Source organism: Wolffia australiana, chromosome 3 (genome assembly GCF_029677425.1).
Source record: "Wolffia australiana isolate 7733 chromosome 3, ASM2967742v1".
In the NCBI taxonomy this organism is placed as follows: Eukaryota; Viridiplantae; Streptophyta; class Magnoliopsida; order Alismatales; family Araceae; genus Wolffia; species Wolffia australiana.
This window is the reverse complement of record NC_135837.1, coordinates 17645011-17672500: the sequence shown is the minus strand read 5'-3', so window position 1 is coordinate 17672500 and position 27490 is coordinate 17645011. Positions and strand designations below refer to the sequence as shown.

Here is a 27490-nt window from a genome sequence, read left to right as displayed (position 1 = left end):
GGGCGGGCGTGTGCGGGCTCCAAGGCCTCGCGTGCGCGTGCCCGGGCGCCAGAACCCGCACGCAGCTGCCCAACACAGGGAGGCCTCCCAGTACTTGGCCGATTTTTCAGCTAGGGAGGCCTCTTGGGGAGGGCCCGTGGGCGGGCGTGTGCGGGCGGCTGGGCCTGCCGGGGGCACGCCCGTGCGCCAGCGCCCGCACGCGGTGGCCCACCACAGCGAGGCCTCCCAGTACTTGGCTGATTTTTTTGGCTAGGGAGGCCTCTTGGGGGGCTGTGGGCGGGCGTGTGCGGGAGTGTGCGGGCGGTTGGGCCTGCCGCGGGCGCGGCCATGCGCCAGCGCCCGCACGCGGCCGCCCACCACAGTGAGGCCTCCCCGTAGTTAGCCGATTTTTTGGCTAGGGAGGCCTCTTGGGGAGCTGTGGCCGGGCGTGTGCGGTCATGTGCGGACGCCTGGGCTTGTCGCGCGCGCGCCCGGGGGCCAGCGCCTGCACGCGGCTGCCCACCACATTGTGGATACCCATGGAAGGTTGCCCCCAGTACTTAGCCAATTTTTCGGCTTGGGAGGCCTCTTGGGGGGCCGTGGGCGGGCGTGTGTGGTCATGTGCAAGCGGGTGGGCCTGCCGAGGGCGCACCCGTGCGCCAGCGCCCGCACGCGACTGCCCACCACAGGGAGGCTTCCCAGTACTTAGCCAATTTTTCGGCTTGGGAGGCCTCTTGGGGGGGGCCCGTGTGCGGGCATGTGCGGGCGCCAAGGCCTCGCGCGCGCGCACGCGCGCACCCGGGCGCCAGCGCCCGCACGCGGCTGCCCACCACAGTGAGGCCTCTTAGTACTAGGCCGATTTTTTGGCTAGGGAGGCCTCTTGGGGGGCCTGTGGGCGGGCGTGTGCGGGCGGGAGTGTGCGGGCGGCTCGGCCTGCCGGGGGCGCGCCCGTGCGCCCGCCCCCGCACGTGGTGGCCCACCACAGGGAGGCCTCCCAGTACTTGTCTGATTTTTGGCTAGGGAGGCCTCTTGGGGGGCTATGGGCGGGCATGTGCAGGCGACTGGACCTCCCGCGGGCGCGGCCGTGCGCCAGCGCCACGCGCCAACCACGCAGTGAGGCCTCCGTGCCAGCCGATTTTTCGGCTAGGGAGGCCTCTTGGGGCTGTGGCGGGCGTGTGCGGTCATGTGCGGCGCTGAGCCTGCCGCAGCGCCCGGGGGCCAGCGCCTACACGCGGCTGCCCACCACATTGTGGACACCCATTGGAGGTTGCCCCCAGTACTTAGCCAATTTTTTGGCTTGGGAGGCCTTTTGGGGGGCCGTGGGCGGGCGTGTGCGGTCATGTTCAGGTGGGTGGGCCTGCCGGGGGCGCGCCCGTGCGCCAGCGCCCGCACGCGGCCGCCCACCACAATGAGGCCTCCCCGTACTTAGCCGATTTTTAGGCTAGGGAGGCCTCTTCCGGGGTCTGTGGGCGGGCGTGTGCAGTCATGTGCGGGCGCTGGGCTGCAGCGCGCTGGGCCAGCGCCCACCACATTGTGGATACCCATGGGAGGTTGCCCCCAGTAATTAGCCAATTTTTCGGCCTGGGAGGCCTCTTCGGGGGCCGTGGGCGGGCGTGTGCGGTCATGTGCGGGCGGGTGGGCCTGCTGCGCGCGCGCCCGGGAGAGTAATTAGTCTAATAATAAGAAATAAGATGAATGAAGTATAACCTAGATAGATAGGGGATGATTATTTAATTAAGTGTAATTATGTAAATTAGAGAAGTATTTAGATATACAAAATAGATATATAGGGAGAGAAGAAGTAATTATCTAACTATATTATAACTAAGAAGATACGTATAAAGAGATGAAGAGGATATATTTTTTATAGAACTTCATAGGTGTTTAATTAGTTGTTATAGAGTTTATATATGTATTTCTTTATGTTTTATATTTTTAAAATTTATTTAGGGAATTAAGGGGTTGATTTAGTTCAATATCTTGAAGTTGTTCGACCAAACGTACGAAAGGGGGTCAAAATATGAGATATATCTAGTTTATTTAGTTTTATATGCTTTATATAATTCATAAAGGTGTATTTATAGTAAAAAACTTAGTTATAATAGGGTAGTTCTGTCAAATGTCCTAGAGGTGTTCGACAGAATGCTCGACAAACTTGGGTTACGTATTTTTTTTATTCTTAAGATTTATATTAGATTTGATAAGAAGGTAACTATGAATCGCCAAAAAAAAACCGTGCTGAGAATTTTTGATGAAAACATAATCAATCTCCAGGCCATACTAAATTATTCAACTAACAAAAAATCTAACGGTTTCTAATCCAAATGAAGCAAAAAAGCTTACCAACTTGCCCTCAATCGAAGATAAGGGGGGGACCTCCCCGGGCCTCCGATGGAGGGGATCAAACCCGGAGGTCCTCCCAGTCGTTGGATGGCCTGGCAGTCCCCCCTGTTGCCCACCAACTGCTGCTTAGCTAGCAGCGTCGCTGGCCAGTAGCCGTGGACCCAGATTAAAATGATGTACCCCTCCTTGCCACATTAGCACGCCCCATTAGCATCTCGTCAGCACTCCCTTTCCTCTAATTCATTTTTTGAGGGGTCCCGCGATCCTCATCACCCTTGGCAGCCAATAGGAAGCCTTGAAAATGAAATAAAACAAGTTAACTTAAATAGAAAGATACGGCCTTTGGGCCGAATTGGCTCAAAGCCTAGTCTCTCTCCGTTTCTTGTTTTTTTTAGATCGCAGCCTATTGGGCCGCATTCACATTCTTGCCCGTCTGCCTGGCCTGCAGCGAAGGTGGAATACAATGGGATGTAAATCCCATATCAACAAATAATGAAAGTTGGAGTGCATAAAGCGTCTGATATTTGTTTGCTTACGAATTCAAATACATACATCTTGTGTGTGCATGATCACTATCTCTTTTAACCTCCATTTGGGCCGCGATCGGTTCCTCTCTGTCTCTCAGCCAGCTGTGCTTGTGCCACCACCCCTTGCTGGGTGCGGGCGGGCTTGTGCACCTTCGTTAGCCTGTCCGTGGCAGACTTGGACCTACTTGGCCTCCTCGTTGGCCCAATAAAACCAATTTTTTATTTTCTTCTTAGCAAAAATATTGACTGACATACTGGATAGAGCACTAAAAATTAATTATGTCGCAGACATATTTTTACTAAGAATTTCTTGGACTTAAAATTTATGTTAAAATGTTATTAAAAATTCTATATTTTATGAACTTCTCTATTTAGTGCATGAGATGCAAATTCTTCTAATGTTTAAGATAATGCACATGAAATGTTCCCAAAACTAATTTAAAAATATGTATGATTGGATGGCACATTTTGGGTCTATCAAAGGGTCGATGGATCAAGACTGACCCCTTTATGGGTGTAGAGAATGCCTCTCGACCTCTTAGATGGAGAATGGGAGCTTCCTTGTCTCTCATCTCTGGTCCCACGAAGAAAATCATCCGATGGAGGTCCTTCTCAAAGTTAGAAGCTCACGGCAATCTTGTGACAACGACGCCAGGTGTTAAAGACTGAGGGAGGCTTTAGGTAAGAGCTAGGGAAGCTCAGATCTATGCAAACATGGAAGAGAGGAGTGGGGGAAAAGGCACACCGTGGTTAGACAACAGCGATCGGCGCTATCATCCATGTTCCTTGATTTAGGGTAAATTTGGTAAGTTTTCAAGTTCCACTATGTTGCAATAGAGCAGGAAAACAGTCTAAACTTGATTCATATTCTTTTAATCATTAAATTAGTTAATTTTCATCAAAGTTAAATACCGCTATTACTCTTATGCACGTCTTCGAGCACCTGGTGTCTATAGAATTAGGTCAAAGATATCACTTTACTGCCTAAATTTATATTCATCCCACGTTATAAATAGGCTAAAAAGATCTATATATACAAATCCATTTACTCCTTCGATCTCTTTGGGGAATTCTGCCGAATACCAGTCGGGTGTCTATAGAATTACACTTGTTTAACTCAAATTACTCTCTATAAAAAAGACATAAAAATACATTTAATATATATTTTAATAAATAGTGTACCTGTATAAACTATCCTCTGCAACTATAGGCGACCTTATACACATACATATACTTCTTAATTACTATTACTAGTCCCTTTATCCTCTCTTATTCTCTGTATAAATATATAGATAATTAATTATATTATAAACAAGGTAATGCCTAAAAACTAACCAAACTCTCCTAATCATTTCTCTATTCAAATAAATTTTATTATTAGTAATCTTACTTGAAAATGAGTAAGGTTTTTTCCACATGGATTGGCTCTTATAGTTAGAAGTAAATAAAGAGGTAGGGAGAAGACAGAAGAAATTTTAGAAATATAATACTCAGGAGGGGTTTTAGGATTATTCATACTCGGTAAGAAGATGTGATGAAATTTCTGAAGATGATTAAGTAGATCATGATAAGGGATTTATTGAGTAATAACAATTAAGAGGTGATTAAAATCAAGGTTATAACTAGAGAAGATAACAAATACCACCAGGTATTTATAGAAATGATTATTAGAATAAGAGAATTTATTTATGTTTTTATAAAGAGAATTCTCCCTAGAGATTTTATGCGAAGATGACATTTCACGTAGGCATAGTATAAGTAGACTAGCTATTTTAGATGTTTTGTAAAGAATTTTTAGATGATGAATGACACTTTAAAATGCAGAACCAGTACTTAACAATGGGGAAAATTATATAGGATTTTTATAATGAACGAGATTGAACTGTTTTGGTTTTTTTATCTAAGGGTTAAGTAGAACAGGGAGTATTACTCCCTATATTGCATTGGGCATTTTTAATGATTTTTATTTGGATCATAAATATTTAGAAAAGTTGATTAAAATTTGTTTGAAAGTTAGGTCTGATTTAAATATTGGAGCTGTCTCCACAACTCCTCTAGGTAGGCTAGGAGCCTCTTGTAGGGTACTCACAGAGGCAGACGAGTACTTGGTAACAATTCAATCTCGCGATCCACATCCAGCCTGGGCGGCAGGCGTATTGGGAGTTTCATAAACATAACCCCTAATGAACTCCCATAGTACGTCTATAGCAGCCTTGGTAGTCTACCTGCGGCATTGCTGGTGTTATTATCAATCTTGTCACCCCAATTAAGCACCCCAAAGTGGGCTGGTGCACACACATGCCGTCCACCCCATTTTTGGGGTGTCGACCCTCATATGGTGATGCGGAAAGTATCTTCCCATTCCTCAATTTATCTTGATTTGCATTGCAGACAAGAGAGCAGTATTCCACAACCTTTGTCCCCTTGGTCCCTCACAAAACCTGGGTGAGATCCTTGGGGGAACAAGATGTCATGATATTGGGGAAACACAACTGCGCATGCTCTAAAGGGATGTCGAGACAGAGGACGATTGAGAAGTTTCCATGGGGGACACCATGGAGCTGGTCTGCTCCTCTTACGTCCCCACCCGCAACATCAATCCCTTGGCCAAGCCGACGATGTCTCGCACCTCCAAGTTGACAGCCTTGATCTTCCACGTGCTTATATGTAGTTTCAGGTCGAGCCGCTTTGATTCCTTTCTTGTGAGGACATTGTGTGTACCCCTTTGTCAACCATGGTGGTGCCTGGTTGGTTGTTGATGAGTACTTGCAGGTGTACGAGACTAAGCCCCTCATACGGGACTATGGCAGCCCCCTTGCAATGCCACTAGGCATTGAAGGGGGTTCAGCGTCACCATGCTACTACCCCCAAGAATCTCCGTGATGTAAGATGTAGATGGATGCACGTTACGGCCCGTGTTACAACACATGTAGTTAAGAAATGCACATGAAGATATGGATGCACGTTAAGAAATTACTCTTGACCAGAGGATAGTGGCAAATTTTTGACTCAGAATTGCGATTAAATAGATTTCCTGGTGGGTGTGCGCACAGCGACGTGATATGACGCATAGGGCAGCCGGTGACGCACGTGGCAAGATGCGGGGCACAGCAGCGGGCAGCTGTACAGGCGGCGGAGGTGAGCCGTATTCGGGGGCGACATTGTGTATCTACACACAACGATGGATGGTGGCGAGTGAGGGCATGGACAGGTGCAAGGGTACAACCATTGAATGACCCTAAAGAAAAGGGATTCTTGGTCGAGCAGTCTTCAAGAAGATGACTCTAGAAGGGATTCGGGGTTGATGACACAGGACTGAGGTGCACTGAGATGAGCACAACATGTGTTTCTGATGTCAGAGTCATTCCTCTTGCGATCATATAACGGGGCGCAGGCCACGTTCTTGAACAAATTCAAGATTCTGAAAGAACGGATAGAAAACTTAGTCGAGGACAGTTCTTCCACGTAGTGGTCCCGATGTGGTGAAACTGGCTCGTTCGACGAGGGCCAAGATCTCCTTTGATCTAGATCCAAGTAACCACTACTCTCTAGAATAGGAAAGAACGAGAAACTCTAAGGAACTTTTAATTTTCAAAAGACAACCTGAGCCATCCTTGGGCATACCATCCGTATATATAGGGGAGGTAGGATGCCAAATGGGACAACAAAAGGGAACACCGTCCTGAGATGAGAACCCCATCAACATATCGAACAAGCAGACACGAAAAACACCGGACAAGGCCCAAAACACAGTGGCCCCATCAGAAAATTTCTAGAAAAATCAAAATACAAGAAAGTTAAATACCATACTAACATCAGCTACTCCGAGTATTTGAAGCTGGGGTCATGAATGTCGGCTTAAGCATTGCAGCGTGGTTGACGCCGTCCTATGGCGAAGTCGATGCGATGGTCCCCCATCAGTCTGAGCTTAGCTGGGGTCAGGACCATTGCATTCAGATTAGTGGCCGCCTCCACGTCTGGTGGTCAATCCCTCATGAAAGGGGGTCCTCCACAAGCAAAGCACCTTGACTTGCAATACCCACCACATGGTAATGTCATCGCCAACCAGATACTCTTGCCATTATCACAGCCCCTACAGTAGCTTGGTTTGAATTTCCTCTTCAAGCCATGACTGGCTAGTGCTGGAGGTGCTTTAGGGCAATCCATGCAATTTCTACTTCACCTCTTGGGCTTCTCTTCCAGCTTTCTGGTTGGCACGGAGGTTCACTAGTCCCTCCACAAACTTCTAGGCAGTCTACAGGTATTGGTAGTGCCTCCTCTCTAGTCCTCTCTGACCTAGTTGGGAGTCCTATCAACGAAGGGAAAGAGCCTATCCTCATTAGACATCCAGGTGATCCACAAAAGCAAGAAGGAGAATTTCCTCACATACTCCCTTGGAGTCCCAGTCATCTTGAGGTTGTCGAGCTCCTCTTGTGACATCCAGGAAGTGTTGTATGACATAAATGTATCTTTTAATTCTTATACAAATTTCTCAAATGTCCCTGATGGCCAATTTTGTTCCCCCAAACGTTAGTGCCACCAGATTTTGACATCCCCCATGAGGTATTAGCAGCCATGTAAGACCATAGTCCCTTTCAGTATGCCCATCAACACAAATTATCTTTGAAATCATATAAGAAGTCTGACACATTCTCCTCCTTACGGATGCCATTGAACTTTGGGGGGGATCCATGGTCTGTCCTTGCCCTCAGTTGGTCGGGCCATGGGTGACTCTGACCTGCGCCAATCTGCTCACTCCATCCTCATGGACATGAGCATGTCTGTGACTTCTTGGATCATGCTGCGTAGGTGGCTGTTCTCCTACATGAATTCTTTCTCTTAGTCCTCTTGTTGAGCAAACCCCGAGGTTCATTGATATTTATTTTCATCCACTAAGGCCTTCAAGCCCAAAAAGCTGCCCCGCATCACACGAAGTTCTTGTTTTTGCTGTTTTTCTCGTAGGCTCTTATCTTCAAATAACTTTGAGTATCATCCATACACCATTTCTCCTTAGGAAAAAGGTTCATTAGTGTTAGGTGAAGAAACAACCTGGCTCTCATACCAATTGTCACGGGGTCAAATTCTGAGCTAAGAACAAGGCTAAGATTGAACGCATGTCGGCCTCAGTACTGGAGTAGGAACACTGAATTGTCTTTGTTTTGTGCAGTGGAAGTCTTTTGCAAAAGCTTAAGAATTCTTAAGGGGTTTAAGGAGAGAAGGTGGGGATGCAGCCACATACATGAATTGGATCATTCCATTGATATTAGAATAGATTACATTGTAGTTGTATCCATTACTTGGGGGAAGCCGAGGGAAAATATTGAACAGACCAGGTGTCGCATGCTTGGACAATGTTGCTCCTGCACCTTGAGGCCCGCCACCCCATGTGCATGCCTATTGGGCATCGCCACTATACATGTGCCCTTAGGTAGGGCGACACACACCTGTGACCATGGCACTCAATCTTCTGATGGCCCATATCTACCTTGATGCTCCATGCACCACCAGCATCCATCTTGACATCATTGCGTGTGGTCCGTATAGATGCTAGCATGCTTAGCACCTCAAATTAGGTGTTGTATTCCAAGCACTACCCCCGGGGTACCATGCACCAGCAATTGTTTCAGCGTTCTCTATGCACCAATGCCTTAGTCTCCACATGAAATGTCTTCCACCCCATTCTCCGCACACGTAGTGCATGTGACATACATGTGCAGCCACATGACACACACGCGTGCGATGCTCATAGCCTATGTGTGGTCACCCACAAAACTCCCGCATCTAGCGCTCGCACCTCTGTCAACCAGTTTGTGAGTCCCGCACACATGCGCGGCACTTGGCGCCCTTGCGCACATGCCCTCGGTGGTCTGTGCATCCAGCACGTGCAGGCCTGCTCTGATCTGTCACGCTTGCATGCCGAACACCACGAAAACCATAAGGGCATTGACTTTAAAGATCAGGGTCGGACGTCACCGCCGGTAGTGTGTGATCATAGTGTTTGAACTTAAGAACTCAATATCCTATCATGAGTCCAGTAAAGGGACATGTTCTCATTGTTAGCGAGCAAGCCTCTGTCCAGGAATGTCCCATACTTTGGGGCCTTACCATGGTGCATAGTGTATAAAAGGTGTCAATCCAGATTAAAGCTATAAATACAACAGCTATAACACATGGGTGCAGAATTGTTTTTTAAAGAATGAGCACTTTATGTACACAGTAGCGATCGCCTTTGTTGGACTCATGGCTTTGCCTTGTTTACAATGGCTGAATTTGTCACCGTCACCGTCACGTCATCCGTCACGGTGACGCATGACGTGACGGATGACGATTGTCGATCCCTAATCCCCGGCGACTAGGTGCGAGGTTTGGTGATGGTGACGAATGCCTCTCTCTCGCACACTCTCTCCCGATCTCTCTCTCTCTCACTCTCTCTCTCGATTGCTCTCTCTCGCACTCTCTCTCCCGATCTCTCTCTCTCTCGCACTCTCTCTCCCGATCGCTCTCTCTCGCACTCTCTCTCTCTCTCTCTCTCTCTCTCTCTCTCTCTCTCTCTCTCCCGGACGTGCCGTTATGGGAATAAAAATACATAACCTATAAAAATGAAAAAAATTACCGTCACGGTGACGGTGACGTGACGGTGACGAGGGTCTGCGAATGAGTGACGGTTCAGTGACGATTTTCCTGAAAATCCTTGGACGAGTGACGTGACGGTGACGTGACGACCAGTTTATCACGTCACCGTCCATCACGATTCGTCACCGTCCCGTCACATCCGCGGCGTCACGTCCCGAACGTGATGTTCCCTACCAGGGATAGATAGTTCAGAGATCCTCGCGGCCAGTATCCCTCCTGGAATCAGAAATCCTCAGTCAATCAGGGAGCACGGACATTCAAGGCTCGACCTATGTCGGCCCAATCAATCTTTTCCTCTCGAAGAGCATTGACCTGTTTCAAGCGAGAATTATGGACCATAGTAGGGTGATTATCAGAATGAGAAAACGGTTGAGTCTTCAGCCTATTAGTGTTCCTGTGCGCAGGTTCACCATTCAATCAATTGGGCTTCCGTCAATATTTCAAGAGGGAAAAACAAAAATGACTTATTGGGCACCTTTTATGCACCGACAGGTCCGCTCGATCCGGTAGTACGTCTGATATCGCAAATTATCGTCCCAATAGGACAGTTGGATGTCCTGTCCATGAAATTGAATGGGAAAGTCGATCTGTAGGTTGGAGAACTTCCCAATTTGATGTTTGGCTCGTCGGCGATCGTGTACGATCGTTGCTTGCTCAAGGAACGAGCATTCTTCAACAGTCCAATCAGAATGCATACTCAATGACTGAGATAGGGTGACTTGGGACCAGGCACGACCCCCCCTCTCCTAACTTCTTCAGCCTCCTTAGATCCTCCCACCTCTGTCTTTTTCTCTGAAAAAGGGAGGGAAACCAGAAAAATAACAACGAGGACTTCTTTTTTATTGTTCTTCCTGGTCTAAGAGATTAGGGCGTCCCCCTCTTCCCTTACAAAGGGCGAAGGGATGGGCCCTTAAGCGGGTCAACAAAAGGGGGGGGAACGAAGGGGTCCATTAGGGGGCCCTTATATAAATGGGCCCCCAGTTACAAATTAAGGGGAAATAGAAATGAAAAGAAAAGAAAAAGAAGAAGCAAGGGCACAAGGGAGGGGGTCCAAAAATGACTTAGGATCCCTCCCTGTGTCAAGGACGAAGAACATACGGACACGTCGTGAACACGACGAAAACACAATGATGAGAGGGCGTAGACTCATATGGTATCCCTCAGTGCGTATACCATCACTACCTGCCCGTTCGGCGACGACACCCCCTTGCGCGGCCCCCACCGCCATTATCACTAATGGCTGCATCTTCCGGCACGAGCTAGAGCTTGATCACGACGCGATGCCTATCTGCTATGCCGTCACCCTCTCGGATGGAGTCGTCGAGCCAGATCACGAGCATCCTTCTCCGGAGTTCACCCAGTTCCTCGAGGAGTATGGAGATGTGTTTCCGGCCGACCTACCGAGTGAGCTCCCTCCTTTGCGACACATCCAGCACGCCATCGATTTGGTCCCGGGAGCGACTCTCCCTAACCTTCCTCACTACCGGATGGACCCGGTAAAATACGAGGAGTTGTACTCCCAGGTTAAGGAGCTCCTAGCTAAAGGCTTGATCCGGGAAAGCCTTAGCCCGTGCGCGGTCCCCGTCTTACTCGCCCCGAAGAAGGATGGCACTTGGAGAATGTGCTACGATTCGCGGGCCATCAACAAAATAACGGTGAAGTACCGTTTTCCCATCCCTCGCGTCCAAGACTTATTCGATGAGATGGTCGGCGAGTCTATCTTCTCCAAGATAGACTTACGGAGCGGCTACCATCAGGTCAGGATAAGGCTGGAGACGAGTGGAAAACGGCCTTTAAGATTAAGGATGGCCTTTTTGAGTGGAACGTGATGCCCTTCGGGTTGTCGAACGCCCCTAGTACTTTTCAACGATTAATGAATGAAGTACTTAGACCCTACATCGGCAGATTTGTCGTCGTATATTTCGACGACATCCTAGTATAGAGTAAAACTAGGGACAAGCATACCCATCATCTACGCCAGGTCTGCGCATCACTCCGCCAACAAAAGCTATACGCGCATCCGAAGAAGTGCACCTTCTTCACCGCCGAGGTCTCTTTCCTTGGTTTTATATTATCAGCTAGGGGAGTGGCCGTCGATCCGGCCAAGGTCGAGGCCATTGTCTCCTGGCCAAAGCTTAAAAGTATACATGATGTCCGCAGTTTCATTGGCTTGGCAACCTTCTATCGAAGGTTTATCCCCGGGTTTAGTGGCATCACCACCCCCATCACGGACATCCTAAAAGGGGAAAAGTTCGAGTGGACCTCTTCCGTCGACCAGGCATTCAAGCTTCTTAAGAAGCTCATGACCGAGGCGCCCGTCCTCAAACTACCGGATTTCAACGACGTATTCGAGGTTGCCTGCGACGGGTCCGGAGTTGGCATTGGCGGCGTACTTAGCCAAAGAGGCCACCCCATCAAGTACTTCAGTGAAAAGCTGAACGATACTCGAAAGCGGTACGATAATTATGACCGAGAGTTCTATGCTCTCGTACAGTCTCTCCGGCATTGGCGACACTATTTACTCCCAAAGGAGTTCGTCCTCTATTCAGATCACGGAGCCCTTCGGCACTTACACGACCAGAAGAAGGTCAGCGATCGCCATGCTAGATGGATCGCCTACCTTCACAATTTTACTTTTGTCATCTGACACAAGAAGGGTAAAGATAATGCCGTCGCCGACGCCTTGAGCAAACGGCCCCTACTCCTACCTATTATGGCGAACCATGTCCTGGGATTTGAGGAGCTCCGGAAGGAATACACCGAGTGCCCGGACTTTGCTCACATCTATTCATCCTGCGTGAGCTCCATCACACCTAAGTCGAAGGACTACTTCCTCGACGATGGTTATCTATTTCGATGACGAAGACTCTGCATACCTCGAACATCTGTTCGAGACTTCCTGATCCATGAGACCCATGCGGGAGGATTGAGTGGTCACTTTGGGATCAATAAGACGATCCTCGCTCTTGAAGAAAAAATTTATTGGCCTTGACTGAAGAGAGACATTGGGAAATTTATTTCTCGATGCCTCATCTGCTCTCGAGCGAAGCTCACAAAACAGAACACGGGATTGTACACTCCCCTCCTGGTCCCCGAAAGACCTTGGGCGGATGTTAGTCTTGATTTCGTTTTGGGGCTACCTAGGACTGTGCGTCGCCATGACTCGATTATGGTCTTGGTAGACAGATTTTAGAAGATGGCACATTTCATACCATGCTCCAAGACATTCGATGCTTCACGGATTGCGTGCCTATTATTTGACCACGTTGTCAAGCTGCACGGAGTGCCCAAGACCATCATCTCGGATCAAGATGTAAAATTTACAAGCTACTTCTAGAAGACGTTGTGGGTCCTCTGGGCACACAACTTAAATTCTCGTCGGCATACCATCCGCAGACGGATGGCCAAACCGAGGTTGTTAACCGCAGCCTCAGTAATCTTCTGAGATCTATAGTCGGCGACAAAGTAGCCGCATGGGATCAAACCCTACCCCGAGCGGAGTTTGCCTTCAACTACTCGGTCAATCGCACTACGGGCAAATCACCGTTCGAGATAGTCTATGGTCAACTACCACGTCGACCATTGACCTCATGCCATTACATGACAAACATAGAATCTCAGATAACGCATTAGAATTTGCAGAACATATTAGAAACATGCATCATGACATACATTCACGCATTGCATCCATGAATGAGCAGTATAAGGCGTCCGCGGATAAGGGTCGTCGGTCCATGTCGTTCTCTGAGGGAGAACTGGTCCTGGTCAGATTGAGGCTTGAGAGGTTCTCTCCGGGAGTCGCTACGAAGCTCCATGCTCGTAGCGCCGGGCCTTTCCCGATAGCCCAAAAGATCAACGACAACGCCTATGTCGTGAGCATCCCACCAACTTGGGGGATTAGTTCGACGTTTAACGTCAGTGACTTATCTCGATACCAGCCCGCGCCACCGATCATCAAGCCTCACAGCCACTTGAGCCTGCGTAGTACTGAAAGTGAGAGCACACCACTTCCATCTCCGTTTCCCATCCTTGTACGGTAAGACGCAATAGAAACGATACTGCAGGAGGTAATTCACGCTGAGGGGAACAAGTGGGCCGTTCCTTTCTAGTCCATTGGCAGGGGCGACCATCATCCGACAACACGTGGATCTCCGCTCGAGGACATCGCGGAGTTTTGCTCGCCGGAGTCGAGCTCCTCCCACCCCGGGAGGATGATGGAGGACCATCAGGAAGAAGACACCACGGGACGCCAGCAACCACGTCGAGCGGCTCGAGTCGACGCGCGCCACCCGGGGTTTAAGTACCCCGTGTAGGAATGAGGCTTATGAAAACTCCAAGATATACATAGCCAAGATGAAGGCCTTCCACGACAAAAACATTAGAAGAAGGACCTTTGTCAAAGATCAAAAGGTATGGCTTTACAATTCAAGATTAAAACTCTTTCCTGGTAAGCTAAAAAGTAGATGGAATGGACCTTATTTGGTAGTAGAATCATATGAAAATGGGGCGATTTTAATTTCGGATCCTAGAACCCATAAACAATTCACAGTGAATGGGCAAAGGCTGAAGCCTTACTTACATGATGATCCTCCTCATCAACCCCTTAGTATGATATTGGAAAAACCTGCAGGTTAGTAACATCCATAGAGCTGCATTAAAGCTTTTATTTCTAATTTTTACCTTTATTATTTTCTTTTGTTTCTTTTGTTTCTTTGTTTTTCTTTTGTTTTCTTTTCTTTTCTTTGGTTTCAGAAAATGCCTACCACCAATACATGAAATGGACGTGAAGGAACCTACATGAAAGTGCTCAACCCATTGTTTGCGCCCTCTAAACTCCTTTTTATATTTTCCTATGCATTGAGGACTATGCAACTACTATGTGGGGGGAGATTCAATCCGCCTTAAAAGTTTTATATTTTCTATGATGTCTCAATGTTTTTTTTTTTTTTAAATAAGATGGGGGGTATAAAAGATTCTTGAATTCAATATCATGCCATAACCAAACTTTGGACAGCCCCTTTTATCTTTTTACCTTAGAAGAAAATGTGGGGAAGCTAGGCTCACTGAGCGCATCATGATCATATTATAGGGGCATCAATGTTGATTTCTAGGTAGTACATGATCTTATCCCCAAATGGCGAGAGTACATGGTAGGGTGAAGGACAGATTTGAAAATCAAAAGGTGTATACCCCATAGATAAGGATTTGAGTGTTGAGTGAAAGTGTGACACCCCCATTACACCCATATTTTGATTTAACCGAACCTATCTATGTGAATGACTACCTATCAGCCTAATCATATGCTGGATCGTGAGATGCACTTCTTCAAGTCTTGAGCACATTACCCCTCCATTTCATACCTCTTATAAAATCTTCATCCCACAATTCTTCATTTGCCATCTTCATCCATTTATGCTTACTGACCCTTTACCACCTTTACCTCACCATACCTATATACGACCCCACCTCCTTGCTTATGAAATGCCTTACTCCCAAGTCGTTCTATCTCTCTTATCTTTAAAAACAATATCATATTGATATTTGTCATCTGATTTTAAATCTTTTCCATTGATATTCACTCTACATCTTCTCAATCTATTTTCTCTTTCTGATCCTCAAAGTACAAAAAAAAAAAGATAAATCCAAAATGATAGTAATATATATGTGCAATTTCAGCTAATTTATCAACTTCTTTATCTTTATCTGGATATATTATCAACATTTATGTTAAGTTGTGAAACATCATGAAACAAAATCACCTTTTTCTAATTTGAAGTTAATTATTATCATTTGTGGGACTAACCCCACTTAACTCAATGAGTTAAGTGGAATGAATCTCACTCTCTTCTTAGTTTATGTGGAAGATGCAGGAATTAGGTGAAACTTTCATGAATAAAGGGGATAATTAAATGAAGAGGAAGCTATTTGGACCAGAGGAGCAGGCTCAGCCACAATCCTGGGCCAAGAAAGAAGGCCCAAAGCAAGAAGGCCCAAAGCAAGACAGTTGGCTCTAGTCTAAAGACCCACTAAGGAAGCTCCACTAAGCCCACTATGAGAGGCATGTTGGGCCAAAGAAAGGAGGGCAAGGGGAAGGTCCAGTCATGATTATTTATGAATATTTCAGGGGCTTAAATGATGATTGGAGGAAAACCTTGGACATGGATCCAAGCCAGAGAAGAAGATCCAGCCATTCAATCCACAAAACATCCAAGGGTGGAGACTTAAAGATAGCACCTTTAATGCTAATTAACGAAAGAAGCCTTGAACGTCCAGGGGGTATTTCAAAGGTCTCAATGCTGATTGGAGGACCATAATGGACGTGGATCATGACCCTGAAAAGAAGATCTGGCCATCCATTGTATTAAAAATCCAATGGCTCTCCTTTGCTCTCTCTCCCTATATAAACCCCTTTACCTTATTGTAAAATTCATCTTGTGATTCAATCCAAAGTAATGTTTGGTGGCCTAAGTGCAATTGAGTCATAGATCCATTCACCTCAGTGAGTGCCAGGCTGAGCAGGAAGCATCCAGGGCTGAAGAAGCTGGTGGAAAGGAGAAGAAGAAGTCCCTTGGACCTTAGCGGGTGTGACAAAGAGGTTACCTTCTTATTTCTCCTTTTTCATTCTTTTCTGTTCGTCTTTTTTCTTTTGTTTAGTCTTGTATCAGCTAGCCAATATCCAGACGGTTCCAGTGCATCCAACCACGCTCTAAAGTTCATTCTACAACTCATTCTAGAGTGATTTTAGTACAGTCCATTTTTTCTCTCTCCTCCACCAAGGCACCTTCCCCATTTGGCATCCGGACTTAGCCAAATTTTGACTAAGTCCAGAGCGCCAAACTGTTTCATTTCCTATTTTGTTTTAGCTTTCAAATACTCCTAACAAATACCAAAAAATTATTTTCTGCCTATTAATATTATTATAATATTATAATAATATTTTATTTTTTGTTATATATTTTTATTTAATTAGTTATTTATCTTCATATGTAGTAAACCTACCTCTAAAATTATTAAAAAATACATTACTAAAGCACAAATTCCTAAGAAAAAAACCCTTGCTCCCTGTGGATCGACCCTTACTCTCCCTACGCTAGTAAGGTTATTATAAATTTTTGTTGTTTTAATTCGGATAAACCAACGACACTAATTAGTGAAGTTAGCTCATCACTAATTACCCCACAATCTGAATTATCATTTGGCGCCATTGTCGAGGAGCACGGTGATTGTTTTTAGTGAATTTGTATTTTTTCCTCTTTTGCCAAAGTTGAGGGCAGCTAACCCTCAACAAACGGTACTTCTAACTACGTTTTTGGAGATTGATGGTCTTAAAAAGGTCTAAGGCTGGGACTGGTGTTGAGGAAGATCTAGACACTCAATATCCTGCTCTTCCAGCAACACTTACAGCTCAAGATAAAGAAGAAGTCGATATGGCAGAAGATGGTCAGCCCCAACAAGGGAGGAGAAGGACGATGCTGGATAGATCTACTCCATCAGGAAGTCTACGCAAACCGGCATCAACATCAATGTAGGTGAGGGGGTTATGTTTAGGTATGACAATGCCCTACTTAACTCTCTCCCTGAATCTACTGGTCATTCTTCTCAAAACCCCTTAGAATTTCTTGATGATTTTCACATTCGATGTTCCTCTCAAAATATTCCTGGTTTAACTACTGAAGCTTTAAAAATGAAATATTTTCCGCTTACTTTGAAAGATAAGGCTTTCGCATGGTATAGAAATTTAGGCATATCATTTAACTCATGGGAAGAAATACAGAATAAATTTCTACATAAATTTTATCCCCTTTCCAAAACTAATTTTTATAGAAAAGAAATTCAGAAATTTTATCCCCATGATCATCAAGCATTTAGTGAATCATGGGAAAGGTTCAATGAATTAATCCGAAAATGCCCTCACCATGGAATAGAAAAATGTTAGCTAGCTGAAATTTTTTATGAATCACTTCCTGATATTTTTAAAAGTAAAGTGAATCAAATAGCTGGTGGCTCGTTCTATATGGCTTATGAGGATGAAGTCTTTGATCTTTTGGAAAGGGTGGCTGAAACTGACCTACAGGAAATAGGAGCAAGTCAAAATGGAAGAAATGCCAAACCAAAACGAGGAGTGATGCAAGTAACTTCAAAGGAAGCTGATCTTCATGCAGGGATAAGAGAAACCAACAAGAAACTTCAAGAATTGACTTCCACTCTAAAGAATGCTTTTCTCCCTAACTCACCCCTTGTGAAAGCATAGATTTGTTATATATGTTCTAGCAGAGATCATGAGGATGGAGCATGCCAACTTGGAGAGGAGGAGGTCCATTTGTTGAACCACAACCAACAGCCTTGGGGAGGACCAAAGAGGACCGTCTACAACAACCAAGGAATCTACTCCCAAGGAACCAAGGCCCCTCAGCCCCGCTTACTGTGCGCCCTTGACCGCGCCCACCGCGCGCCGCGACTGCCCGCGCGCCCCTCGACCACGCTCACTGTGCGCCCTCGACCGCGCCCACCGCGCGCCGCTCGTCAATCTACCTGCGCGCATCCGAGCCCTGTGCGTTAGCAATGCGCTCGTCGAGCACCCACTGCCCAAGCGATTGTTCGGTGCCCGTCCACCACGCCAGTAAATCTACTGGCCCGAACGCACACTGCTCCTGCCGGTTGTACGTCCCGAGCTCGTCCACGACCCATCCTCAGCTCGGTTGGATCTTTGAACGCCTTGGACTAGCGATATCAGAGGTCAGTATCGTCTCCTCTCTATTTCTTACCAGTATTATTACGTCCCGCAGTCTCGTCTTCCCCTATCGCGTCCGCTACCGAGGTTTCTCGATATATTTCTCGGATAGGATTAGCTAGTTGTCCAATGTAGGGAATTCTTGTGGTTGAAGGATCTTCACTTGATTTTAGAAGCCGAACATTCGTGGGCCGTGAAACGCCTCTCACTAATGAGTCGTCCAATAGGTCTAGCGGGTCATTGGGAGTTTGATCTTAGGATCATTTTCCTTCACCAACCGGCAGGGCTTGCTCCCTAATTCGTTGATACCCGGACTGCTCATTAGATTATTCTTCGTTCATTGCCCAGCATTCCACGACATCGCATCATATCCCTGTGACGTAATACGAGCCGATCGATCCTGGCCAATCGTATTACATCATATTTATTGTCCTATAGACATATTTCTGAATGGTTTGGATTGGGCTGCCGTGTTTGGGCTCGTCCATTGGTATTTTCTTTCATGTTGATTTGATGTATCTTTTAGGAGAAACCACGTCACAAGACTGTTTTCCCTATTTTGGCTCCACTTGCGCACCATCCCTCCCCTATATAAAGGGAGGCATGCCCAAGGAGCCACTTGGAGTTTAATAGAAAAAAGTGAAAGTTCATCTTCGATTGGGCTCCTGCGATGGAAGACTATCTCACCACTATCACGGGAAGACGACAGCAACCACACCGAGCAGTACAAGCCGACGCCCGCGACCCGTCGTTCAAGCATTTGGCTTAATGGCACGTCATCGTGCATTTTATTTTTATCTCCTCGAATATCCCAAGTGTGATTTATTTTCGAATTGTGGACAAGCCTATCCGTGTTTTGGGCCTCGTCCTTTTGAATTGTTTGTTAATTTCATCGTTTTGGAAAGGCCGCACATCAAGAGACGGTTCCTTACCACTTTGGCACAATTGGGCATACCTTCGACCCTATATAAAGGACGACATGCCCAACAGGACCCCTTAGAGTTGATTTGAAATATGAAAGCTCTTTCTTCATCTTGGCTCCCATCCCTCCTCTGGAGTATTTCTTTATTGTTTTGTAGTTAGAACATGGATGAAGCATCCGCCACGCCCTGCCACGTCCAGACTTGTGGAGAAACTGTCGCCATCGCCCCGTAGTTATTCTTGGAGACCCACTCCAAGAAGGTAGTTTTCTTGAATTCGGATCTTCCTCAAAGATCGCCCAGAGGGCCTTCCTTAGAGCATATGGAACCCTCTTGTATGTTCTATTGCTGCTTGGATTGTCATCTTCGTCACCACAACACGATCCTTCGATCTTGATCTTGCTTCTTGCCCTGAACCAACCAAGAAAGCATTTCTTGGATTGTTCTCGGGGTGACTTCGCTGTCATTGCCCCATCATCATTATCGCTGATTTTCCTTAGCCATTGCCATGTCCAATCCCGCCACTGTCAAGCTTTCTAAGTGTGATCTTGGTTCGTCATTGGTGCGCCCGAACGTGCACTCACCAGTGCCTCAAGGCCTCCTCGTGAAGGCCCTCTCTCCATTTGCCTCTAACGTCCATAGTGTCTAGTTAGTCAAACTGACCATTGGGAGCCTAAAACTGGCAGCCCGTTTCCCGATCATTAATCTATTTAACCTACTTAAATCAGCGTGCCAATCAATTTTTCCATCATATTTTAATATCACATACTACATTATTTTGTTACTTACATTCCATCATCGATCATCTGTGTTATAATACGAGTCGTCCGATCCCGAGATACATCGCATAACATCTTATTTCTATCACAGGTGGTCGTGATACCTTTTGCTTAACAGTGTCGGTAGCATATCACTCATTTCCATGTCGACTACTTTTGCAATCATTGCATCATTTGAAATTCATACCACGTCATGTCATTACACTATCTCGTTAGTTCATCATATATGACTACTCATTAAATTTAAGAGATAATGTACCATAGGATGTCTCAAACACGTACCTTGATACGTTCCACTGTAGGCGACGAACATTTTTACGAGAATCATTACTATGATCCTAAAACCCTCAATCCTTTGCCAGAGGATTATTTTATTCAGCATTATCAGAATGCCCCATTTGATCTGGCCACAATTGAGTTACGTACTCAAAACGGTAGGGATTCTTTCGCTATAATCCATAATTTACGTAGCGAGCCTCGACCTCATGACCATCTGACACGTCTATGTCAACAATGTCAACAACTATGGGAACCATCGAGACACCAATCTCCACCGCCACACCAATATAGCCAACAGCGAGACCACGATAATAGATATTACCCCAGATAGTTATTTATACTATCTAGAGGCAAATTACCCACCCTAAGAGGAGGCAACCGCTCCAAAAAGGCATTATTGAAACGAGTCCCATTATGAATATCGCAAACGACTATAGAAGCCAGTCCATACTCGGTAGCCATCCCAAGCCACATACATTGCGCCTTATGTGCAAACTTATCCTCATGTTGACGAGGATCCCATATACGGTTCTGATGTTTTGGATATTGCACTCGAAGATCCCCAAATCAATCCATATCACGATGAACATCCTGATGGCGCTGAGGCTGAAGTGCCGCCGCGATTCGTTAGGGACACCTCACCTCAAGTCCCTACCCTAGTTAGTGGGCTTTCTATGCTTGCCCCTCTATCTCCATCTGAAGACTAGACTTCTGCTGTTCTGGCGCCTACACCTAGGCCAAGGAGGAATGGGCAGTCGATGATGCCTTCGACGGGTGAAGTTCCCCACCAAACCGGCAAGGCCACCAGCTTGCAATGCGGCGTCGTGACGACAACCAGATCCACCTGCACATCAATAATGCTACCATTGACAACAACGTTGGGAGCATCAACGGCGTAGATCACCTCCATTTGAGTGATATCACACGCAACAATATTATCCACATGATAAAAACTTATGAGGACAGGAAATTAGGAATTCCCCCCGAGTTGATGGCCTCACTCAAATGGGCTACCCCATGACAGAATCCTGGCACGATGACCAAGGGTATCCATATGGAGCACCTCCCACCACCTTTGCAACCTCCGTGATTCGTTAGGGACACCTCACCTGTGGTCTTTACCCTAGTTGGTGAGCCTTCTATGCATTCCCCTTTGTCTTGATCCAAAGGTTGGACTTCTGCCATTTCAGCACCTACACCTAGACCAAGGTGGGACGGACAGTCGATGATGCCTTCGGTGGGCAAAGTTCCCCGCTGAATTGGCAAGTCTCTGATGAAGAGGACTCCTATGCCGCATCCAGCTGGCGATGCGCCACCTCCAAGACAACCAGATCCACCAGCATGTCAACAATGCTAAAATTGACAGCAACATTAAGAACATCAACATATAGATCGCCTCCATCCATGCGATATGGCACACAACAATAGTATCCACATGATAGGAACTTCTGACAACCGGAAGTTAGGAATTCCCCTCAAGTTGATGACCCCACTCCTATGGAATAGCCTATGATAGAAACTTCGTACGATGATGAAGGGTATCTGTATGGAGCACCTCCCACCACCTATGTAGCGTCCGTTATTTGTTAGGGAAACTTCACCTTCGGTTCCTACCCTAGTTAGTGGGCCTTCTATGCCCGCCCCTCTGTCTTGATCAAAAGACCGCACTTTTGTCATTTCAGTGCCTACACCTATGCCAAGGCGGAAAGGGCAGCCGATGATGCCTTCAGCGGGTAAAGCTCCCTGCCGAATCGGCAAGGCTCCGATGGGCTGCAGCCATGACAACCAGATCCACCTGCACGTCAACAATGCTAGCATTGATAACAACATTGGGAGTATCAACAGTGTAGGTCACCTCAATCTGAGCAATATCAGACACAATGATATTATCCACATGATAAGAACTTCCGACGACCAGAAGTTAGGCATTCCCCTCCAATTGAGGACCCCACTCACATGGCCTTCCCTATGATAGAACCGGGGTATGATGACCAAGGGTATTCTTATGGAGCACTTCCTGCCACCTATGCCGCCTTTGCTCCACCTACTTCGCCGTATGCGGAGAGTAACCCAACAGGTCGAGGTGGACCACCTTATTCCACCGGCCTACTGCCGCATCAGCCCAATATGGCCTAAGTTCTAGTCCAGCCCCTAACTATGGACCGCCCACTACAACAGTGCCGCACCCTTTCGAAGTAGCACTAGCACCCTTGGCAACCCACATGCGTATATGCCCACGCCGACATATGCACAACATGAGCAGTATGATACTCCAGAATTACCATTTGCACCTTATATGCATCCTCCTTAGCAAACATACCATTCGGGACACCCGACCATGCCGGCACTACATGCTTCACACACGTCGCCGGCCCACTACAGGCAGCCCGCCCCACCAGTGGCGTATGCATTGTATGCACCAACGGCACAATTTGTGACTCACGGCCCACCGTCACCTTGTGCTCCACTAATTGCACACGTGCCGTATGGACAGCCCGCTTATTAGGGCTACTATCTACAACCGGATTGCCCAGCTACACTAATGCTAGAATCTCAAGATCCACTCAGGTTGCAGGATGTCCAGCGAACCCAGCCTAGTTGTTGTCACTATAACGGCGTAGATAAGCCACATAGAAAAGAGGCAACTTGTGCCCAGATTCATCATAGTTTAAAGATAGAGGTTTTGATCTATAAGGATACACAGAACTGGTGACACTACGATGACCATGAGTCCAATCTATTTCCTGCAACACTAGTTTTAAAACTGGTAAAATCTCGAATCTGACAAGATGTCTAGTATTTATTTGATTTGAAAGCCCCGCGCCCTACGCCGGCTTCTCCACCCACACAAGCTCTGCTTCATTAGAGGGAGCACTTACTCTAATTACTATTGTTAGGCAACATCCTGCCTCAGCACTAGTGCGACCACGAGAGTTGCAGTTTGTCACTACTATTATCCTTTTATAGGCATCGGAGACCTCCCCCATGAGGATTTCTCCTTTTGTACAGTCACACTTATCGCCAACAAGATACCTGATCTCCACTCCAATGGGGGATCTTACATTCTTCAATGCTAGTATTGGCCCCTCATATCGCCCCATGCGGACTATTACTTCACCTTTGTTACAACCTTCTGGGACCAGGCTTTCAAGCAACACACCGTCACAGAAAAAGACTTATTGTGACCGTGCCTCTGGAAGCACATTGACCTGCCCCATTGCTAGAACCACCAGCAGTCATGCAGTTCATTTCACTAGTTTTCGTGTCACATTTTTTAGGAATTTTTTCTATAGGGATTCCACTGAGCGCATTGTCGTGCCGGTTTGCCAATAGACTTCTGAACTTGGCTCTAGCTCAGTGGATTCGTGATAGCCTTCTAGGGAACTTGCCATGTTTTGTTGTGGATTGTCACCCCACATCGTAGGATCGTACCATCCAGGACTTTGAGTTCATTGTTTGCCCAATGGTGAATCATATTGTTTGCGCATTGTTTGAAAATAGAGTATGGTCAAGTATTTCGTAGTCCTTAAATCTCATTCATGTAGGTAGTCATACTAGCACTTCCCAGTAAGACCTTGCATATGCATTAGACAATAAGAACATGCATCATTGCATCCATTTTCACATTGCATCTCAATGTGAGAAATATAAGGCAAGTGCTTATTTAGGTTGTTGGTCCATTAACTTTTCAGAGGGTGAACTTGTCATGATCTGGTTTAGGCTTGAGAGGCGCTCTACCGGGGTCGTTACCAAGCTTCATGCTCGTAGCTCTGGGCCTTTCTCAATTGTTAGAAAGATTGACAACAACACATATGTCGTGGGTATCTCACTTGAATGGGGGACCTGTCCAACCTTCAATGTTAGTGATTTAGTTCAATACCAACCTATGCCACCCATAAACAAGCCTCACAAGCATTTCAGCATTGATAGCAATGAGAGTGATAGTCACGCTTTAGCCCTTCCTGTTCCCACCTTTGCACGGTATGAGCAAGTAGAATCAGTACTGCATGAAGTAATTCATGCTTCAAAGGAACTAGTGGTCAGCATATTTCTAGTTCACTGGCAAGGACGACCATCTACGGATGACACTTGGATCACTGAGGCAGATCTAGTAAGACTTCGAGTGGATATGGTGCAACCACTTGAAGACGCCCTTGGCACAAACTTGTCGGAGTCGTGTTCTTCCCACTGCGGGAGGATGATGGAGGAAAATCATGCCACCCAAGATTTGGAATGCCAACAACCTTGCTAAGCAGCTTGAGCCGACGTTTGCGACCTCCTCTTCAAGTATGCAGCATGAACGACGCCGATGAGACATGCCCTTTTCTTTTCTTGATATTGTGATTTTCATAAATGATTTGGATTGGGGCCTCCCTGTTTGGGCCTCGTCAGTTGTTATTTTCTTTATGTTTTTTAATTGGAAACCTCGTCACGTGACATTTTTCCACTATCTCGATCCATTTAGGCATCCTCTCTCCAATATAATGGGACAGCATGCCCTAGAAGGCCTTAGAGAGGAATTTGAATCAAACTTGAGTACTTGTTTTCGTTGGTTACTTTCGCCCTCTTCTTGGAGGTAGTTTACGTCTTCTAGAGTAGAACGTGGGAAACATTCCCATGACGTGAAGCCATTCCCATGTCGAGATCACTTTGTGAAGGATTGCCTATCGTCATCGCACCCACCTTATATCAATTCTTGGGAGCACTAGATCAAGAAGTTTTATTCATTGCCTTATCATTCATGAAAACATTCGACCCACATCTTGTTCATCAATTGATGCTCCGTCCACGCCTCAGACGCCCGTCTACAAGTCCCATTACCAAAAACTGGTTTTTTTAGGTAGTAACCTCCAAGAACTGCCCTTCTTGGTGACATTCTTGGATACTACCCCTACTCCCTCATTGCCGCTGCAGCCGCCCCCGCCACCTTCGTTGCCGCCACTGCCATGGCCACCGCAGCTGCCAACACCTTCCACCATTGCCGGTGTAGTAACAACAAAGGACTGTCCTATTTGGATACATTCTTAAATACTGCCCTGCCTCCGTCATTGCCACTACCGCCACCGTCACCGCTCACCTGTTACACCATCGCCGGTGTTCTTCTGCACCAGCTCCCTGCCCTTACGTGTGATGTGCCCACGTCAATGCTGCTCACACCTGCCCATTCAGCATCCTAGCACCGTAACCGCGGCTGCATTGTCCTCACTCTGCCAAGAAATGTCGCCCACTACCATCGCGCCTATCATAATAATTTTGACCTGCCACAAACTATTGGGTCCTGACCCGTAAGATATCACTGTTTCTCCCCCCTTTACATTGGTAGTATCATTACTTGTTTTCATGTTGTCTTCCTGTATTTTGCTCCATTTCCAGATTTCTATATAAATTGTAGGATTAACCACCATTGTCGAGGGTACGAATTTTCTTGTGGAAACGAAGGTTATGGATGCCCTTGAGCATTCATGCCTCTCACGTCCATAGCATCTAGTTAGTCAAACTGGTCATTGGGAGCCTGACTGTGGTGGCCCCGGTCAATAATCAATCAATGTACATAAATCAGCGTGCCGAAAAATTTTTCACCATATTTTTAAAGTCTCATGCTACATTATTTTGTTATTTACATTGCATCATCCCTAATCTGTGTTGTAATACGAGCCGTGCCACCCCGACATACGTTATATTACATCGATCTCCGCATATCTTCTTGCTTGCCTAATCATATGTCAAAGAAGACGAGCCTCCTTGCGAGTTTGGGATGTGTATTGTGTTCTGAGGAGATCCAAAAAGCTTCAACCTTTACAACCGATAGCCTTATAAATCAATAGTGGATCCTCGCGCACTCCGCAGCCAGGATCATGCTACTGTCTATGACTTTCTACTTTGCTAGTATATCGCTAGTGGTGCTCCTCCTGTGTTCGTCAAAGATCTTTTCATTTCGCATTACCGACTGTTGCAATCAGTACCTATGTTGTGGCATGCATCGTCGTTGCGCTCTAAGTGTCACATTGACCATGATATACGTTGCTAGCTTGCAAAGAATATGGCGGAGACAAACTACCATTCAGAGAGCAATGAAATTGATTCTCAGCTTCTTCACAATGGCGAAGGTCCCTATTTCTCTAGCATAACACTGTTCGTGACGCTTGGGATTCTCACATGGCGCCAATCTACACCTGATCGTGAACAAACGACGTTTATCTCGTCATTGACTGCGCTACCGATTGCTTGTCAATGATACTACTGTGAAGCTAAAAAAATTTACCGTTGTTTGCACTTCGCTTTGTTGATTTTCCTATGAACCGGATGGCACAATCTGCTGTCGTCAACAACTGTGACCGTATTATCCTCTTCTAAAGACCCCCTTGTTGTGCTACCGCCCATCTTGGCCCAAGGCGCAGACTTTGAGAATGTGTGCCACCTCCCAGCCTATTGCTATCCACCATCACCGACATCACCGAGGGAATCTCGCAACCTGACAATATTTTCAGGCTGGTTCACAGGTCATTCATTATTTACCCCTCTCTTTTGGTATTACCTCCATTAGTACTGAATTCTTTTTACTGCTCCGCTGCCAGGAGAGATGTTTTATTCATAAAAAAGTACGTACCGTTCACGAGATAGGATTTATTTTTTCAGTGTCGGATTGGTGTCGTTCGCGGTGACGTACCTGGACGCTCACAAACAGTGATCATCCCCCCCTCTCTGTTGGCCTTCAAACTGATCACGTAGGTCATTAGGCGCTAAGTCATGTCATGACTGTTTCCCTCATGTCGTCTTGTAGACTACGTCTCAGATCACTGCAGTTTGTCGTAATTTCTTGTTGATTTTCAAACGTACCCATCATTTCACCTTGTTGCATCACATTTCGTGTTCGTTCCCCTGTGGTGTAGCATGAGTCGTTTGATCCCAGCTTTGTGTTACATCAAAGCTATAATGCAAGCTATTTAATTCGATTTAATTATGATAACATGCAAATATGGCCAATAGAGCATGTATATGTATGTAATCTTTATCAATTTTAAATTATAAATCTCAAGTTATCATACCATCCTACTTAAATCATTGCTAGAACATTAGCAGTATACCATCATTTCCTTTAGGTTACCTCATCATCCATCAATCCTCATTAATTTCCATGAAGTGTTAGAGATATCAATAACATGCTTGAAAGAAACTCCCCTTGACAATTTAGATTCCACCTTGTTAGGAATGTGGGCGACATCCCTCTTGCTTTGGACAGCGCTAATGAAATCAGATAGCGAGATGTAATTCCCTCCAGATTCGACACTATGATCTAAA

General features: G+C 46.2%; 1 pseudogene; it reads right to left on the bottom strand.

Moving 5' to 3' along the window:
• Positions 1-17311: 17311 nt before the first annotated feature.
• LOC144701563 (small nucleolar RNA R71) lies at positions 17312-17405 on the bottom strand (annotated as a pseudogene).
• Positions 17406-27490: the final 10085 nt, after the last annotated feature.